The sequence below is a fragment of the Protopterus annectens genome, chromosome 17.part0, assembly GCF_019279795.1.
Source record: "Protopterus annectens isolate FY-2018-M chromosome 17.part0, PAN1.0, whole genome shotgun sequence".
NCBI classification, from domain to species: Eukaryota; Metazoa; Chordata; order Ceratodontiformes; family Protopteridae; genus Protopterus; species Protopterus annectens.
Genome location: NC_056751.1, coordinates 125,837,413 through 125,862,065, shown reverse-complemented (window position 1 = coordinate 125,862,065; position 24,653 = coordinate 125,837,413). Strand labels below are relative to the sequence as shown.

The 24,653-nt window shown below is 41.2% G+C and overlaps 1 protein-coding gene across 1 annotated transcript in view; it reads right to left on the bottom strand.

The window, feature by feature from the left end:
- The window catches only part of LOC122791800 (low-density lipoprotein receptor-related protein 2-like), a 1,119,352-nt gene that overhangs the window by 603,406 nt on the left and 491,293 nt on the right, over positions 1–24,653 (bottom strand). The window lies entirely within an intron of this gene.

Genomic DNA, 24,653 nt, shown 5'->3' with positions numbered 1-24,653 from the left:
GAGACAATACTATTAGTTTCCCCTTTTTATATATTTTGAGGAATGGATTAAACTTTAAAGAAAAGACTGCATTTGTTTCTTCAGCATTGCTATTTACAGTACTTTTTATGCCGACTATCATGACTTGAGTTATTGCAACTCTTCGTAACCTGCAGCGTATAAAACAATTCCAATCTGTCAATGACCCCTAAAACTAACAGGATGTATTAACCAATTTAGCAATTGTCTCATCCTCTGAATATGTCCCACCAATTATGGGCAGTGTCAGCTTCAGTTTTTTCCTTTTACTATTAACACTGGGTTATTTGAAACCCCACATACAAACTGAGGTGCCACTAACATTGAAATTTGAAGGCAATATTGTCCATTTACAAATTGTTTAATTAGTACTAAATTATAATGTCTATCAAAGATACTTGTAATGACTTAATACGATTCCATTGTGCTTGTAAATGTGCTTGTTAATGTGCAATCTGAGATCTTGTTCTACTAGTTTTCATACCAAGCTCTTAAACCTGCATTTGGTATCTTTAAACCTTGGAAATGTAATTCTGAAGTGCAATATTGTTTTTTGGTATTGTCCTATCACAGTACAAGTGGATGATATTTTTACCATTTGATCTGCAAGTACTGACCTGTTACACAAAATTGTAAGTATTTCAACCCATGGTCCTTTTCCTTGTATTACTGTGTTTATACAAATAGAGTATTGATAGAAATCATACCCTTTTCTTCCCTGTTTATTTTTGTGTTATTGCCTGCACACTGACTTTTGCATGATGTCTTCCCTGGTCAGAACGGTTACATTTTCGATGCAATTTACAGCATCTAATAAAGCTAGAGCTGTTTGAAATGTTTGTCAGAATGTATATGCCTGACCTTGTTCAGCTAACCATGTTGTTTGTGTTAAATGTTATTCCCAGATTCCCTCGGTTTGGCATTTTTTTGTTTAAAATGATGGAGAAAATGCAGATCTCACAGCTGGATTTTTATCTAGTCCTTGAATCATTTTTCAGACACTGAACATTTAGCTCATCTCAAGCTGTACCAGTATGAATGCTGTTTTAAAGGTTTAAACCTTTTAATATATGTATGCTAGCATTGTCCCACTGTACTCTTCCCTCATTAGACCCATTATAGAATACAACACCCCATGTGGTATGTACCTCTCAAGACATCTGCAACAACTGGAAAGGCCACAGAAATAACTCACTAAAAGAATCACAGGCCTAAAGCAGATGCCCTATGCCGACTGTAAAAAACTCCTATACTCTTGTTGCATAGAGTCTACGCAGAGGCAATCTCTGCTTAAAACATACAAGGCCATGTCAAACCCAGAGCTGTTGGACATGCTACACCAAGAAATCCCAATCCCTCAGACACGCGCTCCGGGGATCTAAACCTTGTCATCAAAATTATGAAAATATGCTGGAGGGATAGGTTCCTGACCCAGAGACTCCCCAGACTCTAACAGACTGCCCATACATGTCAAGCAGAGTGCCACTGACCCTCTTCAAAAGGAACCCTGATTGGATGGGAGATAGGAAATTCATACCGGGGATCATATCAGTGAGTATATATTTAACTAGCAAATAGATGTGCACATGCATTTATACAATTTTTTAAACACATCACTGTATAAATCCCCTCATATTAAATACAAAACTACTTTTCATTGCTATTAACTAGAAACAAATTGGGGAACAAAACCTTAAGTTTTTTTGCTACAGCAAGTTTATATTGTCAACACAAGCATTACTATTAGAACTGGATGAATATGACTTTATACAGTGATGTTTTATACAGTAAGACAATGCTTGATTTTATTGCAAAGGCATTACAGTCTTGTTTTATGAAAAAATGTCACAACTGTCAAGCTTTGACTAGTTACTTTATTTATATAGATAAACTATTTACTATATACTGTACAGAATACACTTGTACAGATTTTTTGCTTTGTACATACATGGCTGTAATGTACACAGTCCAGCCTGCAAATTACATCACTTGAAAATGCATTTTTGGTATTAACACTTGGTACCTCCCTTTTGCAGCACTGTGCACACAGTGTAAAATAGAAAGCATGCCCTTCCTCCTGTAGTATACATTTTATTGCAGTATTGTTTATTTGCTTTATGCTGAGAACTGAATGTATGCTTGCCCTTTGGCTGTTACCTAGACTGACATTTTGGTCTTAAAGCTTTTGCTGTTCCCTATACTGTCAAAGTTGTAGTAGGAATTGCTTTTACCCATTTTGAAAAGATGTTTACTGTTACTAGCAGCTATTTGTACCCTCCCTTTTTGTAAAGGGACCTGCATAATTTATTTTAACTGCATACCATAGCCCATGTACTGACTGTACTCAGTATTGACTTGCAAACAGATTGAGATGTATGCACAACTGTGACATCTTATTACATTTACCAAACAGGATTTTTGTAGACTTTGTGCTTTTTGCTTAATGCTGCATGTGAATATTTAATGTTTTAGTAACAGTGTTTTAGAAAAATGTAAGCCATTTGGGCCTGGCAACCAGTCTTGTTTCTTGATCTTATACATTTTGGTACCAGTAACATTTTACCTTATTCCTTGCAACTACCCATTCCAGCCTGGAAAGATTTCAGCTCATACTTTCTGCACATTCCAAACGCTTAACCCACAACCTTTAGCAATTACTCGTACCTTTATTCATTAATATACTTGCAACTTGATATAAACATTTGTAATTTGACTAAGCATGCATAGTAGGTGGATTGGACACTAAAATTCATCCTAGGTGTGACTGTGTGCGCCTTGTGGAACATGGGTGCCAGGCTGGCAACTCGACACCGTAAATCTCCACTGCCAATCATGAGCAGACAGGTGATCTGCTGTGGTGACCCCTAACCAGGAAAAGCTGAAAGATGCATAATATATTGCTTTAGAATACTGTTTTTGCTGGAGTGTCTATTTTTTATATTCTGCAATTACAAAATATTGTAAGAAACATTTACATGATTTACATCTGCTGTACCTTAGGTGAAAAGAAAATGCATGTCAGTCTTGTGACGCCATGTCTTTACTGCGTTTAACTACTCTGATATTGGATTTCTATGCCCCAGAACAGTTTTATTTGAAACGGTTTTAAAACCACGATTTAAGTGCCTTGCTTTAACTGAAACTTTTTGCAGTGTACACTTAACCCATTATTTAAATGTAGAATAGTAAGTCGCAAATTTTTTATCAGCATAGTTGATGGCTGTTGCTTTAACTCTTTACTAACCAAATTCTGTCTTGTGATTTTGCACGGGTTGCCATTTTTTAGTATTTTGTTCTGCTGACTTTAAAGCTCTTATGCACTTTTGAAAAAGTTTGCATATGTTGCCTGAAGTCATAGTTTATCTTTGTCAGTTCACCATGAACCTCATCTCTGTTCTTATCCATTTTATAATGTGCAGCGTTTTTTATGCCACATGACTATGGCAAATTCCCAGAGCTTATTTTTACACACATTTATAGAGTGATTTTTTTTTCCCCAAAGTCTGATGTATAACAGTTTTCTTTGTTCCCTTGTCCTTGGTTCTTTGTAGTTCGATGATCCATGGAAAGACTTCTGAAAACTCAATGTTCCGTTATCTTACTGATGTTGCTCCTTATCCTGACATCTTCTGGCCATAGCTATTTTTACAAAGATGGTTTCTCAATGACATACTCCTTTTTCTGCATGGATGTCAATCTAAGCTCTTTTTGCCAGCACACTTTCAGCATTTTATACTATTTCTAAATTAACCCTTTATATTTCATTTTGCTCTATATTATTCTTGCAGCTTTTTTTCCAAGCTAATAATCATGCTAACAGTTTAAATGGAGACATAATACTATTTCTCTTACAAAATGCATCCATTGTCTTCTTACAGGCTGACTTTTCTGGTGAGCAAATACCTTATGATGGCATACCTTCTGCCAGAAAAGGTGTACCATTATTTTTAATTCTTTAATCTGGATCACTGGCTTATGACCACAGCAAGCTATTACTTCATGATCCTAGGTAATATGGCATCTATCCTCGTTTCCATAGCCAGGCTGCAATATGAAAGCTCGGTGGTTCCTCAGATCAGCCGAGACCCAGCACGGGTCTTAATGCTGGATTTTGTTAAAAGGAACTCTTGTGGTGGGCAAACCAGGCCTAGCTCAAAGTTCACCCTTTCTCCCCAACTTGGAGAGATGCTTCAGATTTTGCCTAGATGTGTCCAAAGGAATAAAGGTTCAAGGAACTTTGGATCTTTCATAAACCAAGGAAATGAAGACATTGATAAATTCATTAAGAGCCTTACATCAGCTCTGGACTACAAGGCCTCTACTGCTGATTACTGACGGTACACAGGGGAAGCCAGGTCTTACCCCTTATGCAGACTAGCCACAACAGTCTGGAAAAGAGCAAGTCAGCACACTTCCCTCAGGCAGCCTAATATTTAAATCAGGAGCATAGACATTGAGCAAATCCTGGATACTCATGAATAGATGATCCATAGACATCTTCTAGATTACTCCCTATGGAGAATTCCCCAAACACGTTAGAGTTGAAAGAAATTGTGTCAGGACAACTTGCAAAAAAGGCCCTGAAAACGCACTTCCATGGACAGAAGTGTACCTTTATGGCTTTCACTGACATTTCTAAAGATTGAGAACTTCCCAGTTCTAAAAACTCCCTTTTGGCCCATATATTGGTCCCTCCATCTCATGCAACTGGCCAAGGGCAATTACCACAAACTTCCTCAGAGTGGACCTACTCAGGATTTGGGATCACTGATCCACACCAACTTACAGAACCTACATGTTTATGTATGGGTTTTGATCTCATTTAGGCATCTTTTCCTGAAAACATGCAATAAGCGTTAGACTAAAATCCTGTTATTAGAAAATCATACTTGGCAAAGGATCTAGTTGATGCCATAGGAGAGACTAGGACTCCATCCAAAGCAGAGGGGCTCCTCTGATGCCAGTACTTGTGAATAGTTCAAATTACATGAACTGCAATATGGGCCCAGCAACCATTTCTTCTAGTCTGACCACTAGTTCCCCCTTCTCCCATTTTCCTACTAATGTAAAAGAGGCTAAAAGCTTGCCCACCTAGAAAACAAGGTGGCTCTGGAAAAGGAAATTCTTCCACCTCTTGAAGGAACTTTTCAGGATGACCTGAAATTCTTAACATGGAAGACTTTTGCTAACTGACTTTTGCAGAGTCTGCAAGTTACACACTCTTATGTCTAGCCAACCCTTCATCTTCTGTAAAGAAAGGGGGACCTTAAACCCTTCATCTAGGATGCGTTTTTAAACGGACTAAATCAGATCTCTGAATTTTCCTCTCGTGATTTCTGGGTTTGGATTCTTGATACTATTTGGACAAGATGAAGTATGAAGAGTTGCCTGTGGACATAGAAAGGACTTCAGGAATTCTGACCAGGTACATTTCCTTTGAGAGAAAGGGACTTGGTTTCTAAACTACAAATTTCAAAATGGGTGTTCTGTTCAGTTGCTTCCATTGGTTCATAGATTGCTAAGCTAGTGGCTTAAAGGCCCTTACAAGCCTAGCCAATATAACCCAATTTTATCCAACATATGGCCTCAGGGGGCAAAGGATGACATGAATCTGCCTGTGCACTCAGCATCTTAGATTGCCCCCTGTCCATATGGGACATTGGCACTACCCCAGGTATGTATGGGGAACCGCAAATTTATTGATCCAAGATGCATTTGAAGAGGGCCAGGGAAAGGTTCCGCTTAATGTGAATAGGAAGCGTGTTCCAAAGACACAGCAACCTGAAGCATCTGTCTCTCAAGTATGTTTGGAGTCTTTGTAGTTTAGATCCCGAGATAGGGTGACCCTCATTCAACTTATGGATATGAAGCAGCTCCATCAGGGCTGGATTTGCGAGTGCCTTGTAGTTCACTCGGGTCACAAGCAGGAGAGAGTAAAGGGATAGGGCTTTTAGTCCATTCACATAGTTTGTCTACACCTTGATTGCTTGGAGGAAACTCAGAGGTCACTTCAGCTGCTTTAAGTGCCTAGTCAAGAACATGCCAAATGGTGAAATATACCCAATTACTGGTCTGTGGGCCAAGTATAATGGGACTATAATTTCCTTGGATCTGGATGCCATACCTTTACTTAAGGTGTGGCATATAAAAATGCTTTCCTCACCACTGTGGAAACATGTGTACCTAGATCTCGCACCTTTAAGTCTACTACTAGTGTGCTACTGATGTAGCAATTTGCAGTGCACGAGACTCCACAAAGGGTATGAATGCTTTTTTTGCATTGGGTTTTAGGTCATGGTTCTGACAAACATTTGTCACTACATTGAGGGATTCAGTGGTCATCCCCAGCTTGCAGTAGTCAAACTGCCATCCAGAGGCCTTCCACATTAGCCTTGACTTCAGGAGTCAATTCCAAACATGGGTGCTCCCAGCACTGAGCCCCATGGCACACCACCAATAACTGGCCTCTTACTGGATATGGATTCACCCACTTTAACCATGTGTTCTGTATGCAAGTCAATTGGCTATCCATCTGGTGACCTAGGGATTTATGCCCACATTTGTGAGTTTATACCAGAGTGGGGAATTGTGTCAAATGCCTTGGCCAGGTTGAGGTAGGCAGTATGTACCGTTTTACTGTCATACAGGACCTTGGTGACTTTCTCCAAGAAATCCACCAGTTTGTCAGCATGACCTACCCTTGACAAAGCCAAATTATGCCAGGTCCAGTGTCTGGAGGTTTTCTTTGACACTTATCAGGTCCATGGTTATTCTTCCCATGGCTATTTCTCTAGGCGCGCACATTCTACAGTAATAAAAAGTTTATCAAAGTGATATGGACCTATAACCTGTACAATTCAATTGAAAAACAAGTCTGTTAGGGGAATAAAAATAAAAAAACTGTACAATAAGCTGGTTGCACAAGTGTGCACACCCTTAGTCAGAGCACCTTTTGATATAATTACAGCAGTCTTCTTCGGTACCATCAATTAAAGACAGATTAACCCCAAATAATGTTCAGCTGTCCTAGTAGGATTTTCCAGATAATTTACTCAGTTGCCTGCTACAACAAAAGTCATGGCTGAGAGTTTACAAAGCATCAAAAGGAATCTCATTGCTGGAAGGTGTCAGAAAAGGGTACAAAAAATTTTCCACAGCATTGGATATACTATAAAACAGCGAACAGTCAAAATTGGAGAAAATATGGGACAGCGACAACGCAAAGAACTGGACGTACCTCCAAAATTGAGATGAAAACTGGTCAGGTAGGCTGCCAAGAGTCCTACAGCAACACTGAAGGAGCTGCAGGAATTTCTGGCAAGTACTGGTTGTGTACTACAATGTGACAAAGCTCCTGTATTCGCCATATGTCTGGGCTATGGGGTAGGGTTGCAAGACAGAAGCCTCATCTTACAGAAAAACATCCAGGCCCAGCTGAAATTTGCAAAATACACAACTCATTTTCCCCACATGTTTTTGGGAGACTATGGTCTGATGAGACCAAAGCTGAACTTTTTGCCCACAATTTCAAGAGGTACGTTTGGCACAAACACTTGCGGTAAAACATGGTAGCAGTATTGTGCTTTGGGGTTGTTTTTCTTCAAGCTGGAACTGGGGCTTTTGTCAAGGTTGAGGGAATTATGAGCAGTTCCAAATACCAGTCACTTTTGGCCCAGAACCTTCAGCATCTGCTAGAAAGCTGAAGATGAGGAATTTCAGCTTTCAACATGACAATGACGCCAGGCATACATCCAGATCTTTCAACATGACCCCAAGCATACATCCAGATCAACAAAAAGAATAGCTTCACCAGAAGAAAATAAAAAGTTTTGGAATGGACTAGCCGGAGCCCAGACCTAAATCAAATAGAAAAATCTGTGGAATGACCTGAAGAGGGCTGTGCACAAGAGATGCACTTACAATTACAGATTTGGAGTGCTTTTGCAAGGAATAGTGGGCAAATATTGACAAGTCAAGATGTGCCATGCTGAGAGTCCTACCCAAGAAGACTGAATGCTGTAATCAAAATGGGCCTCAAAGTATTAGTTTAAGGGTGTACACACTTATGCAACCAGCTTATTGTACTTTTTATAGTTTTTCCCCCCAACTGATTTGTTATCCAATTGAATTGTACAGGTTATAGGTCACATTAAAATATGGGAAAAGTTTTGAAATGATTTACTGTGGTCTTGTATCACAAAACCTGGCATTTTAACAGGTATGTACACTTTTTATATTACTGTACATACACACACTAGACTGTTCCCCCTTTGAGTCAAGCTTCAGGTTTCACCAGAGATGCACAGACTTCCAGAGCCTTTTGGAAAAGGATTCAACCAAATTGCTGGCTCTAGAACAACTTCTGCACACCTTTTACTAAGCATTACAAAATTTTTTTTCAGGGCCAAAACTGGAGCTTTCTTGGGCTTGTGGATTCTGACCCCATGTCTTCCTCCTTTCTTATCAAGGCTTTGACATCCATACAATGTAGTATAGAAGCTACTTTAACAAATGATCAAATGTTGAATAGTACAGTTGTAACAGTACAGTAAAAGATGTTCAAATAGATTGTTGCTCTACTAAAAATCCTCCCAACACCCCCATATATTGTGTCTTGCATACTCCCCCCCCCGACAGGGGGTTGCTCCCCTCCACTTTTTCCTAATTCTTGTACTTCACTGGTGTGGCATTCTTTAGTGCTTTTATATTACCATCCAAAAATAGAAATGTTTTTACTTTTGATTCATGTGATTTCGGATGCCCATTCATTATCACAAACAATGGAGTCCAATTTATGCAACATAAGTGCGCACCCTTTAAAACTAACCAGATACAATAAAATGCTGAAAATAGAGAACACCCCCACCCAACTCACATGTGATTATCACTAATTCAAGCAAGTGACTACATCTTTGACCCTCATACCCATTAAATCATTACAGGAAGCAGCTGTACAACTTCACCCAAGACCCCAGTACCCAAAATTTCAGGCTAACATGCAAAGGGCTTACACAGATGCTGTTTACTGGGTTTGTCAATGGAGATCAAGGGACAATCTCCAACATATTACTAACATTTTAAACATTCAGTAATACATGGACAATATACATTAATTGCATATTCATGTGAATAATCTGTTTAAACAAAATGTAGGCAATTACAGTATAAAAATACATATGCATTACTAAACAGACCATTTGAAGGTGTATTAGTTGATTTACCAGAAATAATGATAATGTGATTAGAAGTTCAAAGTGGGAGATGAGGGAAGGAACTAGACAGCATATTTTTGAACACCTTTAATCACTTGACAAATTTACATTTATACAAAAGCATATTAAAACATTTCACATATTGCTATCATAACCTAAGCATTATATAATTCAATTCCTGTTTTTAAACCTCTATTAAACCACTCACAACATAAGCAGAGATACATTTATATAAATGACAATGAGCCACACCAACAATTCCAATCCTTCTAAACATTACATAGCTCATTTAAGTCCTGCCTTCTTTTAAACCTTGTTCCTACAATTCCCATGGTTTGTGTAGTTTGCTCCTACCCTTTTCTAAAGATCTCAATTCCGGTTTTATCTGTTACAATACTCGCTACTACTAATAACTGGTTTAGACTGACTTCCATTTTCTAGTAAATTGCTTTGGCAGCCACCATAGAGACAAAGGCCTTACCATGTCAAGGTAATTCTGATCTCCCTTGTCACACCAATCTCCAATAGTCCATCCCACAGGGAATCTTTAAAGTCCTCCAACCCACCACACAGAAAATATGCTCCCAAGTACTTCCCTCCCCCTTCAAACATTTGCAGTCTGAAGAAAACTTCTCTGGTGCCTACTTCTGGTATAAAATATCTATGTAAACATTTCCAAGCAAAAATCCTAAATCTTGTAGCTTTTGTAGTATATTTGGGAGCTGTACATACAATCCTCTCATTGATTCTTTGTGAATTGCTTATCCAATCTCTTCCCAATCCTAACCTCCTCCGATTCTTATAGTTCTGTAATATTCTATATGCTCTAATGATTCTTTTAATGGCAGCCTTCTGTTCTAGATTATACTAAAAACTACCAGTGCTGGGCTTTCGTTTGACACCCCTGTTTCTATCGCTTTGCCTGTACTCCAATATCAATCCTTGATAGGGAAGGCAATCTCTAACCTGCAGTCCAAATCGATTCTTGGCATCTTTGCATTCTGTTACCTTTCCCTCTGTATTTGCTCCCAGTACCTTGGTTCCTTTTCCAGTTCTCCAATTCTAGCCCCCTATTGTCTATATTCCCAATTGCAGTCATCTTATCGGCAGAATCTTTCTCCGTTCCAGATCATAAAATGGTAATACTGTAGATAAGAGGTGTGCAAAGCAGGTTTAGAGAATTTCTATAAATGGCTATAAGGTTTACATTTCAAGTGTAGAGATCGGGTTGAACAGTGTCACAAAGTATATAGCCAAGAGATGCTAGTGAAACTATTCTGACATAGGTAAAGACTGGTTGTGGTATAGGATTCTGAAAGCTATCTTTGGCTTGCCATATTGTCAGATGCTTTTTAATCCAAAGATAACTGCATTCATCCTGGAAATGTATAGCAGCAGATCCACTGATTTGCTTGGTGAAGTTTTAGTTGCATTTTAAATGAGTATTATGAATGGATTCCAGTGGTGAGATATGGTTCTAATGTTCAGCTACACTAAATATAGAATCACCTGATTTGGATATTAGTGATTTTTTTCTACAGCACAATGACATGAAGAGCACAGCATCGAGAGGTTAATAAATCCTATCTGAACTTTGTAGGCCTCGGTTCAGAAAGCTCCCACAACTTGCAGCTTTCTCCACCAAACTGGTATGTTCTGTTACTCTATGCTCACTTTGCTAAGCATTCCAAGAATCAGCCCTTCTTCACGGGGATCTTCAGTCACCCAATAATGTTAAATTACTCATTCAACATTCTCATCTCTGCCCACAATGTTCTCGGTCATTAGAATCACCCGAAGAGTCTACATTTTCTTTACTTCGGCTACTCAGCAGGAAAGATTAATGGAGCCAGCATGCTTGTTCAAATGCTCAATACAGCCATTTAATCTATAATTCAAGTCTAGATTAACAGTGCTTTGCCTCATTCAGCTTCTTTAGATGTGTTCCCATCAGTCTACCTTTTTAATCAACCTCAGGATTCTAATGTCTTAACTTGCACATTTCCTACACACTATCCTAGACAACTAAACATGTCTGATCGCAGGTTTCACTACTTGTGCAACTGGTTAAGCCCAGATTTGTTTCACTGTAAAGTTCAAAACATTAAACTCCGCATTTCTGAAATCTCCAAAAATCAAGCCCTACATTTCCCCTCCATAGAGCTAGTCTTGCTTTGGATAATGTTACTCACCAGGTCTACAATACCCATATATTCCTCATCCATTAGGTTTCACAATACTTCTCTGGCATCAGAAATACCATCTGTGTCTGGTCCATTTCAGAGCACTGACCAGTGCCCCTTATTCTCTACTAGGCAATCCTTCCAGGCACCCTTATACATCAGAAGCTGGCAAAGTTCAGAAAGTTCCACCTGATCCTTTCAGCACCCACCATTCCCCTTCAGGTTTTAGATACTTCAGTCTTACTTGCCCAAGGTAACTGTATGCCTTCTAAAAAACACTGGCCTGATACAAATTCAAAAAGCATCTAGTGGCAGACTCCAGGATACATGGTTTCATCAACCCATTACCATTTTAAAAATAAGTTACGTACTCACCATAACGTTCTGAGTATGTAACTTCATTTGTCAGCAACCTATCGGATCCGATTTGGATCAAAGCCAGCAGTTTTCCTAGCAGAAGATCCGAGCTCCAAGCTCCTCCTCTACCCATAATGCCCTACCTCCCTCTAGCCCTCAGATAGAGTTTGCCATAGTATCACAGAATACTACCATAACACAAGGAAATAACTACCTGAACACCCTAACCGGATGTCATCTGGGAAGTGAAATACAATGATCCTTCAAAGACAAACTACAGGTCAGGGGGATGGAGGGAGGGTTGGTTGCTGAAAAATGAAGTTGCCTACTCAGATGGAACGTTATGGTGAGTACATAGTTAACTTCATTTGATCAAACAAACAAATCGACTGAAGAACCCACAAGAATAAATCCACTCCTGGTGCAGGATAATAAATCTACGGCGCAGCTCGAACAGGCAAATTCTTTTATTGAATAAAATTCCAACACATGTAGTTAAGCGCTTTCATCTGTTTGAATACAGACGACTTCAGAACCAAACACAGATCTCTCAGTTTAAATAACCAATTTGGCGCCAAAAAATCTATTTAAAACCTTAGAGATTGTTTTTTGATTGTGCACACAGTACTTTCTAATATATAATAAATCCAAATGCAGCATATATATATATATATATATATATATATATATATATATATATATATATATATATATATATATAGTAAAATACAATACAAAAAGAAACAATTTAATGTCTAAAATTTATATATTATAAAAATATATATAATATATATGTATATGTTGCTCCTAAAAGATTTGCCATGACATACACATTTTATTCAAGTATTAAGAAAGGTTTTACACTAATACTATCATTGATGCCTGGAAATCTAGTGGCATCCGTGTACATCTGCCACTTGCTTTCATCATAGCTAAATACCCTTTCCAGTTCCCGCAGCATACCCTTTCCAGTTCCCGCAGCATACACCACTGTCAATCTGTTCAATAGAGAATTTAAAATTGTGTTAATACCCTTTGCTGAATATATGGTTATATAGAGCATTCTACATATCTTTTATCTGGATCTTATAATAATGTTCATATATTCATTTTTTAAATTTTCTCTGTCTTTCCTATATAATATGCTGGGCAGGCTGTACAATTTGCAAGATAAGTTACTTGTTTAGTATTGCAATTGCCTGCCCTGCACTTAATATAAGTCTTATTAATATTGTCTAACTTAATTCCCACTGCTTCATTAATGTATCTACATTGTTTGCAGGAGCCGCACTTCGAAGTTCCTCTAGATGTAGTCTTAAGTTTCTCTGAAAGTGTTATCCTCTCTAATACATTTTTGATGTTTGGGGCTGTTTTATATACACATTTAGGATGGTTACCTAAAGTCATGCCTATAGCCCTCAGATAGTTTGCCATAGTATCACAGAATACTACCATAACACAAGGAAAAAACTACCTGAACATCCTAACCGGATGTCATCTGGGAAGTGAAATACAATGATCCTTCAAGAATGAACTACAGGTCAGGGGGACGGAGAGAGGGTTGGTTGCTGAAAAATGAAGTTGCCTACTCAGATGGAACTTTATGGCGAGTACATAACTTCTTTATTTGAAGTAGTTAACTTCATTTGATCAGCAACCTGTGGGACAGTCGTAGCTACCAACAACTCAGGAGGTCCTTATGGAAGGATATTCCGGAGCACTGCAGAGTCAAAGGATGCCCTTCCTCTGGAAATCAGATCCAATGTATAATGTGTAATGAAAGTATGAGAAGCCCAAGTAGCTGCTGAACAAATGTCATCCAAAGGGACTCTTGACCAGAAGGCCACAGAAGTAGCCACAGAACGGGTAGAATGTGCCCGAACCCACACAGGCTCAGGTCGACCAGAGCTTCTGTATGCAAGTATGCATTGGGAAATCCACCTAGCTAAGGTTACCTTTGTCACTGGTTTACCCAAACAGGACTTGGCACATGAGACAAAGCTGTTCAGATTTTCGAAAAACAGCCATTCTGTGCAAGTAACATCGTAACTGTATGTACATCCAGGCAATGAAGTCTATACTCTCTCCTTTGTTGTGATAATTAGGAAAGAAGACAGGCAGGTTTGATGGATTGGTTGATGTTGGCTTCAGAAGCCACTTTAGGCAGAAAAAAAAAAAAAGAGGGCTTAGTCCTGAGGGAAACTGTCTATGGAAAATGATGTATGGGGGCTTACTACAAAGAGCCTGAAGCTCCGATATCCTTCTCGCTGAGGTAATAGCAATCAGGAAGGCAGTTTTCCAAGATACATACTTCAAGTTGACCGAAGCTGCAGGCTCAAAAGGGGGACCAGTCAGAGCCTGGAGAACTAGGGTTAAATCCCATGGAGGAACTGCTTCCTTAACAGGGGGTCTCAAAAGAAAGGTACCTTTCAGGAAGGTCTTGCAGATCTTAGAGGATGCTAGGGGGCCAAGTTTGTTTCCAGTGTGAAAGTGGGAAATTGCTGCAAGTTAACTTTTAACAGTTTAAGAACTAGCCCCCTGATGAAAGATTTGGGATAAAAAATAGAGGACTGCTGGAATAGGAGCCATAAAAGGATACAAATTCCTATGCTCCGCCCAGATAGAAAAAGGTTTCCATTTACTCTTGTAGACTTTCCTGGTAGAAGGCTTATGAGCGGCCACCAGGATAGCTTTAACTGAGGATGAGATACTGGGAGTCCTAGCCATTAAGGGAACTGGATCAAGCAAGCAGAGAGCTTGAGGTTGTCCAGGTCGGGGGTCCTTATTCCCAAGGGGTGAGAAATCAGATCCGGAAAGGGATCCAGGGAGGATGCACTAGATGAGACCGTAGGCATGGGAACCAGGTTTGACTAGGCCAGAATGGGGCTATGAGGATAACTCTGCTCCCCAACAGACAACTTTCTGCAAGAATTTGGTCATCAATGGAAGAGGATAAGCATAACGACCAGATGGCCAAGCATGAACCAGAGCGTCTCTGGGGTTTTCCCCTGGTGGAGGAATCAGAGCAAAAAACTCACTGCACTTTGTGTTCGAAGGTAACGTGAACAGATCACAGTAAGGTTGACCCCATCTGAGGAATATCTGTTTCACTACTAAGGGGTTCAGAGACCACGCATAGGGTGGGAGGATAGTTTGACTCAACTTGTCCACTAGAATGTTTGACCGACCCGGTATGTGCGTTGCTATGAGAAAGTGGTTGGTGGATATCGCCCATTCCCACACTCTCATGGCCTCTCGGCAAAGTGGGTAAGATCTGGTTCCCCCTTGCTTGTTGATGTACCAGACCACTGACATATTGTCTGAATTGCAATAGTCCCTAGAGGAAGAAGGGCATGGAGAGCCTGCAACGCTAGAAGCACCACCCTCATCTCCAGAACATTGATATACAAAAAGGTTTCTGTGCGAGTTCACGTGCCTTGGATGGTTCTGCCCATGCAATGCCCCCCACCCAAGGTGAGAAGTCTGTGGTCACTGTGACTTGGGGTGGGGACATGAAGGGGCACCCTTCCCGGAGGCTCTTGGAATGGAGCCACCAAAGTAGAGATTCCCTGCAAACCCTGCTGAGAGGAATAGGAGCAGATAAGGGATGTAGTTGAATGGACCACTGGACCTGTAAGATCCACTGGAGAAACCTCAGACTCGCGAGTGGTGACTGGTTGATGGTCACTGCCATGGACCCCAGAGCCCTTAGGACTAACTCCGCTGGAGGGGCAGAGGACTGAAGAGCCAAAACATGGAGGTTTAGATTGCAGAGTCTGTCCAACATCAGAAAGACTTTGGACTGAATTACGTCTATCCTGGGCCCTATGAAATCCAAGATCTGAGTAGGCTGAAGGGAGGATTTCTTGCGGTTGATCATGATCCCTAGATAGCGGGCGAGATGTCGGAAATAGTCTCTTGCTGAATAGTAGATGCCTGGTGGGGGCGGCTAGGAGCCAGTCGTCCAGGTAAGGAAAGACCTGTATTTCCCTGAAGCCTCAGGTGGGCTGCTACAACTGCCATGACCTTTGTGAACACCCTGGGGGCTGTGGTGAGACAGAAGGTTAGGACCCTGAACTGATCATGGTTGGCTCCCAGCTGAAAGCAGAGAAACCTCCAGGATCACCTGTCCATTAGAACGTGGTAGTACGCATCCTTGAGTTGTATGGAGCACATCCAGTCATTCTCCTGTAACAGTGGGAGAATGGATTGAATGGCGACCAACTGGAACGTCTTTGGCAACTGACAGGTACAGTGTGGACAGGTCGAGAATTGGCCGTAAGTCCGTCTTTTTTGGCACCAAAAAGAACCTGGAATAAAAGCCTGATCCGGACCAGGGGGTGTGCTGGATGGCTTTTTCTTAGTAGCTCTTATTTCGAAGGCTGTTACCTCCCTCTGATTGGGTGGTACATAGGGGAGGTGCCCCGACTGGGGAGGAGAACTTAGGAATGGAATTAAGTAACCTCTGGATATGATCCGGAGCACCCAGCGATCTGTTGTAATGGACTCCCAATGTGCTAGATGCTCCGAAAAGCACCCCCCCAACTTCCTCCAGAGAGGAGCAGTTGGGCAACCCCTCAGAGTTGCTGCGCGGGTCAATCGGAAAAGGGCTCCCTCAACCCAAAATTCTTCAGCCCCCCTCTACCTCTGGGCAGGCGTCCACCCTGTCCTCTGCCTCTGAAGGATGAGGGATCCGGAGAAAAACGGCATTGTTGGGATTTCCGGAACCACATCTGTCCTCTTTGGTTCCTGGAGAAGGACCCTTGAGGAGCTGAGAAGCAGAACCAGACTGCAGACTTTTCCCATCCTTCTCCGTCTGGAGTGGAGTATCGCGGATGGTTTTGCTGAAAAGCATAGAACCGTCAAAGGGGACATTTGCGAAGGATGTCAAAGGGTTCCACAGAGATTGAGCCAGGCCTGTCATCGTAAAACACCTGCTCCGCTGGCTCTAGCTGCTCCCTCTGTGGCATGGGAGAGAAGCCTCAGAGGTGTTTGAGATAGACTTGAGTGGCCATTCGAGCCAAGAAGACCAGTTTGTCCTCAGCCGACAAACTCTGGGGCTGACCCAGCGTACTCTGATTAGGTCCCGCTGGAGTCGTATTCATGTGTGCCATATAGTTCAGCGACCTTAGGTCACTGAAGGCGAACATCCACTTTCCGAGGTGGTCCATCGTCCGAGACTTCTTGTCTGGAGGATGTACCAAGGAACTCTTCTGTGCCAATTCCTTCTTGGTGGCAGTCGCCACCACCATGGCATCTACCGGGGCACCTTTGCTCCAAACTGTCCTGTCTGTAGAGGGGCTGAGAATCCTGTCTGGTCTCTGGTATTGGCTCCAGTGTCTGGCTCCTTCCATGCCTTGGTAGTTATGAGGTCCACCAGGGGATTGGCGGGAGGGGACACCCAAGAGGTAGATGGGCCTGTGTCGAATGCCTCCAGAAAGACAGACTCAGAGGAAGGCTTTTGGGCTGACCACCCCCCTCTAATACGAAGCATTTCCATAATGTCTCCAAATGAGACATCCTCGGGGGTGACCTGGGGGGAACCTTCCCCTTCCTCCAAGTCAGTGTCTTCTGTGAGGGACACTGGTGAGTCCAAGTGCCTCCTCTTGCACTTCCATTTGTGAGGAACCTCCTCGGGGGGGGGGGGGCTGTCCGAGGAGGGCTCACCAACAATGTCCTGTTCCTCTACTGGAACCATCTGGGACATATGTGCAGGCTGTCCCTGGGGCCGGATGATTGAGGACAGGCCCGTCAGAGGGAATGGCGGGTGGATCCATAGCAAGAGCCTGGGGCCTCGAATCCCTCGAAAGAACCCTCTCCACGACAAATGCAGAGGGTGAGCTGCTCTCCCTAGGATCCGAAAGCAGCCCCCTCGGATCTGGCATGTGGATCGGCACCAGAGATGACCTGATCGTATCCGAAAGGGCAGTGCGATCAGACCTAAATGGAGCCAAAGGCACACTGACCCCTCCGGATCCGACTCCCATCACACAGCCACGAGAGCTCGGATCTGAAAATGGATCCGACAAACTCTAAGGTACAGTCTGTGCTGACACCACCCCGGCTCCGAAGCTACTCGGATCAGACAGCTCCGAACCCCGGTAGTGGGTCAGAGAAGGAGCAATGGGGCGAAAAATGGGGTCGAGCTCCCCCCGGAGGGGGGAGGCAAGAGCACTCCCATCTGCAGCTGGGCCTGAAGAAATTGACGCATCATCCGGTCCATGTCCGCATCAGATAAACTTCTTGTTGACCTGGATGAGGCTGCAGAGGCTGGCCAGGAAGGTTGCCTGGATGACCTTGAAGGTGACCTGGTCTCCTCTGGCTCCGTGGAGAAACTGAGAACGAAGCCTGGAGAGGGAAGACCCGGAGACCTTAAGAAGTGAGTCAAGCTGCTTAGACGGCGGGGCCGAGGGAGCTGAAATCAGCCCACCTCTTGTGGCTACAATACCTGAGCTAGCACGCTCCTTGTCTTTCCTATCCTTTTTCATGGAGTCCCTTTCCTCCTGAGCTGAAGAGGAAGTTTGAATCCTGGCCAGGGGAGCAGGAACGATCGGTGGAGCAGCCGCGGCTGGTGCCACAGAGGGGGAGAACAATGCCGAATCTGAGGGCAATAGGCCTGCAAGGACTAGCTTAGTCCGCCTATCCCTCAAAGTCCTGGGGTTGAAGGCTGCACAGATAGTGCAGCCTGACAAAAGATGGTCCACGCCCAGGCAAATAACGCACAGAGTATGGCCATCCACTGGGGACAGCTTATAGACACACTCGGAGCATTTAGAAAAAAATTGCTTTCGGGGCCTTCAGACATTTTGAAGAGAACAGGCCCACACGCACACACCTTCACACACAGACAGAAGGGGGGAGGGAAATTAAAATCTACATTAAACTAACGATAAAACTACCCAAATAGATTAAGGGAGAAAGGGGTACCACACTAGATTACAGAGATTTTAGAGAAAAGTTTACATTTTCTACAACTCACAAACCCAACGTTAGGAGCTCGTTCTCAGATGCTTCAAGAAGCCATGGCAAACTAGATCTGAAGGCTAGAGGGAGGTAGCAGGGCATTATGGGTAGGAGGAGCTTGGAGCTCTGATCTTTTGCTAGGAAAGCTGCCGGCTCAGATCCAAATTGGATCAGATGCCCACAGGTTGCTGATCAAATGAAGTTAACTACTTCAGATCTATGGTTAAGATAGTATTAAAATAAAATGAGACCATTCCCAGACTGCATATAAAGAAATGTGAACTACTTTAGTGAACAGCTCTAATCTTAACCATTTTCAACTATGCAAAACAGTAAAAACTGCCAGGTGGAAAACAGCTAATGACAGATATACAAAACCTTCAGAGAGGTTTTGACATTTGTTGACCGGGTTAGTCAGCTGGGCGGAAAACCCATTTTCAGCAGAGACCTGAGAAAAGCTCCAGAGGTACACAAGATACTTACAAAAATAGTTTTACAGTAAAACCACAAGCATCATGTAGAATAAGGAAAGTGTACACAAGAAAATATATATGGTTAAACTACGTATTCTTACTCATGTAAGTGACATACCTACAGAAATAAGGTATACTCATTTTACATTGTAGACAGGATTCACCAAAATCTGTTATAAACTTCCTGTCTGAAAGAGGACTATAGACTGATCTTGGGGAAAAAGGGGATGAGAGAAAGGGGGTAAGTAGAAAGAGGGGAGGCAGAGGTGGGGCATTATGTTAGGATAATTAAGTAGGGTCAGCACAAGAACAAATCCAAGATTTGAATAGTCATGGAGTTTTTTTAAACAGTTCAATTACAATTAATCTTGTGTTGTGGTAGTTTACTCCAGGTGTTAGTAAGAGTGGTAAATAGAATAGTTTGCCAATGGTTGGTTTACAGATTTGAAGATGTTGGTCCAAACTGCAGTGCACGGCTAGGAGTATAGGGTATAATGCGGTTGGAGAGAGGACAGGAGTGGGTTTGGTTTATTATGGAGTGGGTGAGGAAGATGAGGCAAGAGTTAGTGGTGAAATTCAAGCCAGTGAAAGGTTAAGATAGGCAGTGGTGACAGCAATATGGTTCATTGGCAGCAAATTTAGCAATTATATGCCAGTTCAAGCTTTAAAAGATTTGTTTGCAGGTGAGCGAGGATAGGCTCTGCATATACCACGATTGGTAGAAGGTAGGCTTGTGCCAGACAGTTGGGCTAATTGGTCAGGAATTTTTTTTCATTTCTATAGAGTATGCCAAGATTTGAGGGTCTTTATGGATTTTTTGAATATCAAGATCAAATTCAAGTTTATCAAGTATAACTCAAGAGCCTGGTGTGGGGATTGACCTTGATAGTTGTATTTAGCAAGGTGACGGTAAAGGTGGATTTGAGATGTTAGAGGGATTTGGGGAGGAAGATTTTAGTTTGGGTTAAGGAGTTGGTTGTATAGAGATTCTTGTGCAAGGGTAAGAAAGTAGGGTAGATTGTCAGAGATGGAAATTATTGGAGTCATCAGCATACTGTATTTGAGAGGAGTGAGGACAAGCTTGGTAAAGATTAGTGTAGATGTTGAATAGAAGGGGATCAAGGATGGAGTGTTGGGGAGCCCCAGTAGAGACTGGAAGGAAAGGGGATGATGCAGACTTCCATTTCACAGCCTGAGATCTGTTGGACAGAGTGCTTGAAAACCAGCAAAGTAGAGCTGGAGAGATTAAGGTTAAATAGTTTGGACAGAAGTAGGTTGCAAGACTGTCAAAGGCTTTAGACAGGTCAAGGAAAGACATTAGGTTATTCTGTCATGAGATGTACAGATGCTACATATAAATGCCATTAGAGCTGTGACAGTAGTGCGTTTGGGCCAAAACCATGTTGGGTAGGGGTGAGGAGATTTTCTTGAATTAGATGAGCAAGGAGCGGTTTATGAATACATTTTTCAAGGATCATTGAGAGGGGAGACGATAGCAATAGGTTTGAAATTAGAGGGAGTGTTACCTCCTTTATACAATGGAACAGGATTTTTTTTCCAGATTTTAGGGTTTTGGGAAGTACTGCTAAGACAAAGACTGTCAATCATTTGAAGGGACCATCCTGTAATAACTGATCTGGTGAAAGTCAATTAATTCAAATTTGAACATTGTTGCAGAGCCAGAGCACACCAAATATTTAAGACCTTAGACAGTCAAGCTATTGTTCAAATAACCACATTTACTTTCATTAGGTATTGGATTGAGGAGAATTGTTAGTCCTATGCTTAAGTGAGGTAAATCAAGTTAATTTATAGGGCCAAGCAACTTACAATAGCAAATATTTGAAGGATTAAAACTGACAATCCAGTCAAAAAACTGACTTCATAGTAGGCACTTTTGTGCAAGCATAAGCATTAGTAATATTCAGTCATAATTTACATGTTGATGTAGGCTTCTATGCATTTCTGGATCTGGTATACCCGTATCATAAAACCACATGCAATAAAGAAAACCTCCACATAAAGGATTAAAATGTGGAAACCATAAAACCACATGCAATAAAGAAAACCTCCACATAAAGGATTAAAATGTGGAAACCATAAAACCACATGCAATAAAGAAAACCTCCACATAAAGGATTAAAATGTGGAAACCATAGTTATTCAATAAGACTCAGTAAACTTAATTTTAGGGTTAGTCTGCACCTCCGCGATAGGTACTGTGCTTTTATCTAGTCAGTGTTAATAGTGTCAATATCCAATCCATCTTCCTACCAGTAAGTGCCATAATCAGTGGTGAATGTGAAAGTTAACAGTATTATATTAAGGAGGAACACTAAAGTCGTACTTCTTTTGTTGTTGGAATTAAGTATCTATATACAAGGAATTGCAAAATTATCCAACCAGCTGACCAATGCAAGATCTGGAAATAACTTTGTGTGAAAAACCCACACAAGACGCTTCTAGGAAAGCTGAACACAATACATTCTATTACTGAATATGGTTAAACTTTTTGTGGGTACTTTGCTCAGGGCAAAGTTAGATATACAATACACCTTTAACAAGATAGCTTCATTGAAAATGTTATCAAGAAAAGCTTTTTGAGGATGAAAGCCTTATTCATTTAAAAGCCATACAAAGGGACTAACCGGCAACATTCTGTCATACCAATGCTAACAATAAGTGAGAAGGTCACTGAAAAACCAATCAGTAAAAACAAAATGAAAACTCCAGCAAAGCTAGAACTTCCACTGAGTGACCTCCCAAGCCTCTTGTATCAGAGGGACATGGGATATATGCAAATGACCCATATGAACATCAGGTGTTTCAGCTAACTGGCAATTCTGAATGCCCATGACTTGTCATTTTAATGGACAATTTCAGGCCAATAAAGCCAAACCCGACTAGCTGTAAATATGCATATTTTACAGATTGTTTTTTCAGTAACCTTCTCACTTATTGCTTTAGTTTAGGATATTTTTGCAGTGACCCTAATGATAATGAACATCAGCTGGGTATAACAGCCCTGTTTCTTGTGCTTAGTCAAATGCTCTGCTTGTGCTGACGAGGTCACAAGGCCAAAATATGCATATTCACAGCTAGTGGGGTTTGGCTTTATTGGGCTGAAATAGTCCATTAAACGATGAAACAAGTGATGGGCATTCAGAATTGCCAATTAGCTGAAACACCTGATGTTCATATGGGTTATTTGCACATATCCCATGTGGCTCTGATACAAGAGGTTTGGGAGGCCACTCAGTGGAAGTTCTAGCTTGGCTGGAGTTTTCATACCACTAGTAGGAATAATTTGTTACAAACACATCTACATAATCATTAAAAGAAAAGTTTCATGTGAAGACAGCTAAAATATGGAACAAGCTTAAAGTACTGAGAAGCTCAGTTTTTACACCACTTAAAACTTGATTTCTAAGTAAATTTATTTTAACCTTTGGGAACCAAACTCTTTGAAGGCCCTTTTCAGGGCCAAGAGCTTAATTTCACCAATACCTTCGACGTCATCCTTAAAGAGCAACAGTGAGTTGAAAAGTGACTAGCTGGAAGGACAAATCCAGATGGACAGGCAAGGAATAAGGAAACTGGTTTGTTAGGCATTAGTGTTTTTACAACAATCATAATTTTAACCAAATTGCCTCCCTAAGGTCACCTTTAAAGCACATTTTTATTACCATAAAGACTAAAGTTGCCAGGCAAGAGCTAAAACTGTCCTCTAATACATTCTACGCCAATGATAAAAATTCAAGTTTTTTCAAATTGCCCAAGTGGTAAAGTACAACTCGTACATAAAGTGCAAAATGCAAGTCCTAGCTACCAGTGCTAAACTAGCTTCTTGGTCGTTTTGCAAAAATAAGGGATACTTCACCACAGTGTGGCCAAAATAGACCCTTTTACATGTCTAGCACCCACTCAGGTAGCCTGCAGTGTATCCCCCTATATCTGACTCAAACCCTACAAATAAAATCAAAAACAACTTAAACTGGAAGAAAATAAAATGAAAATTGAGAAAGCATGTTAATAACTCCATTAATTGGTGGTCAAAGCATAATGGGTCAAGCATACAAGTCCAAATTCAATGGTGCATAAAATCAAAATTCAATAGTGTATAAAATCAAAAATGACCACAATGAAATGGGTTAACTCAATGTAATGAAAGGACACTGACCAAAAGATTTAGTATCTTGGCCACTCATCCAATCCTTGGCAGATACATCCCCAACTTTATGCTGTTGCAACAATGATGTAAGGATACAATGCAAATGCCAACAACCCTCTCATAGGGCTCAAGATCAGCTTACAAACAGAAAATGAAGTCAGATAAGTTGCTTGTAAAAACCCACTTTCATCTCAAGCTTACTAGTTACTCAAATTATTCTCGCATTGAAGATGTATTTAGGTCACGTAGTTGGTGAAGCGATAGCACAGAGGGTGACATAGTAGCATGATCAGTTATGTACAACACAGGGACAGGTCACTGGGTGCATGATCAGAGCTGTAGATCTATCCTTCAGCATGCAGTTGGACACATTTTGTTTAGCACAGTAAAGGGCTGCAGAAAAATGCACTGAATCATTGATAATTTGAGGAATGAGATGCTGGGTCACAGACTTGCCCCTGCCAGACACTTATTCAGCTAGTTTGCAATGTTGGTTCAAACAAAAATGTTTATACCCTAAAGTTACTGCTGTTTATCAAAGTTGCCTTCATGTTAGTATCCATTTTGCATCAAATTTCACTTTGATAAAAATGAAGCATTTAGTGTAATATTTAATCTAGTCAGATTTTGCATCCTTGATAAGTAGCTTTTGTTAACTTCCAACATATTATTGTGGAATTTCCCCAAATAGTCTAAAGCTGCAGATGGTCAGTCTAACGTATATAATTCCTCTGGTCATTTTCTGCCCTGCACTCAGTGCACCAATCTGATGATGTAGAAAGTCTACTTCCAGAGACGAGACACCAATCAACAAATCTACAGCACGTGATGGGGCTAAAATGAACTGGCAAGTCAAACAAAATTAATGGGGATGCACATTTACAATAATGGTGCATTACTCTTGGAAGAGCTTGGAGGACATAAAAAAAAAGTTAGAGAGGTAAGGTCATATGCCCTAACAGACAGCATCAACATTTTTGTTTGAGGATGGGTTTTGAACTGAAGTCTAAATTTAGACTAAGACAAGTCATTGAGGACCAAGATACCAGCACTACTAGCATGAATCCTGACAAAGGGACCAGGAAGCTCACTTACTTCCCAAGATTTAAATTAAAAGCCATGCATCCATTGTGTACTACTGCATGTTACATACCTCATGCTCAACTTATCTGCTCAGGTTACCTCTGACCTCCAAACCCTTTGCAGTGTGCACACTATTAAACTCATCCAGAAACCCAATATCAGAAGCAAATAAGGGTCTCTAGCCAGAATATGT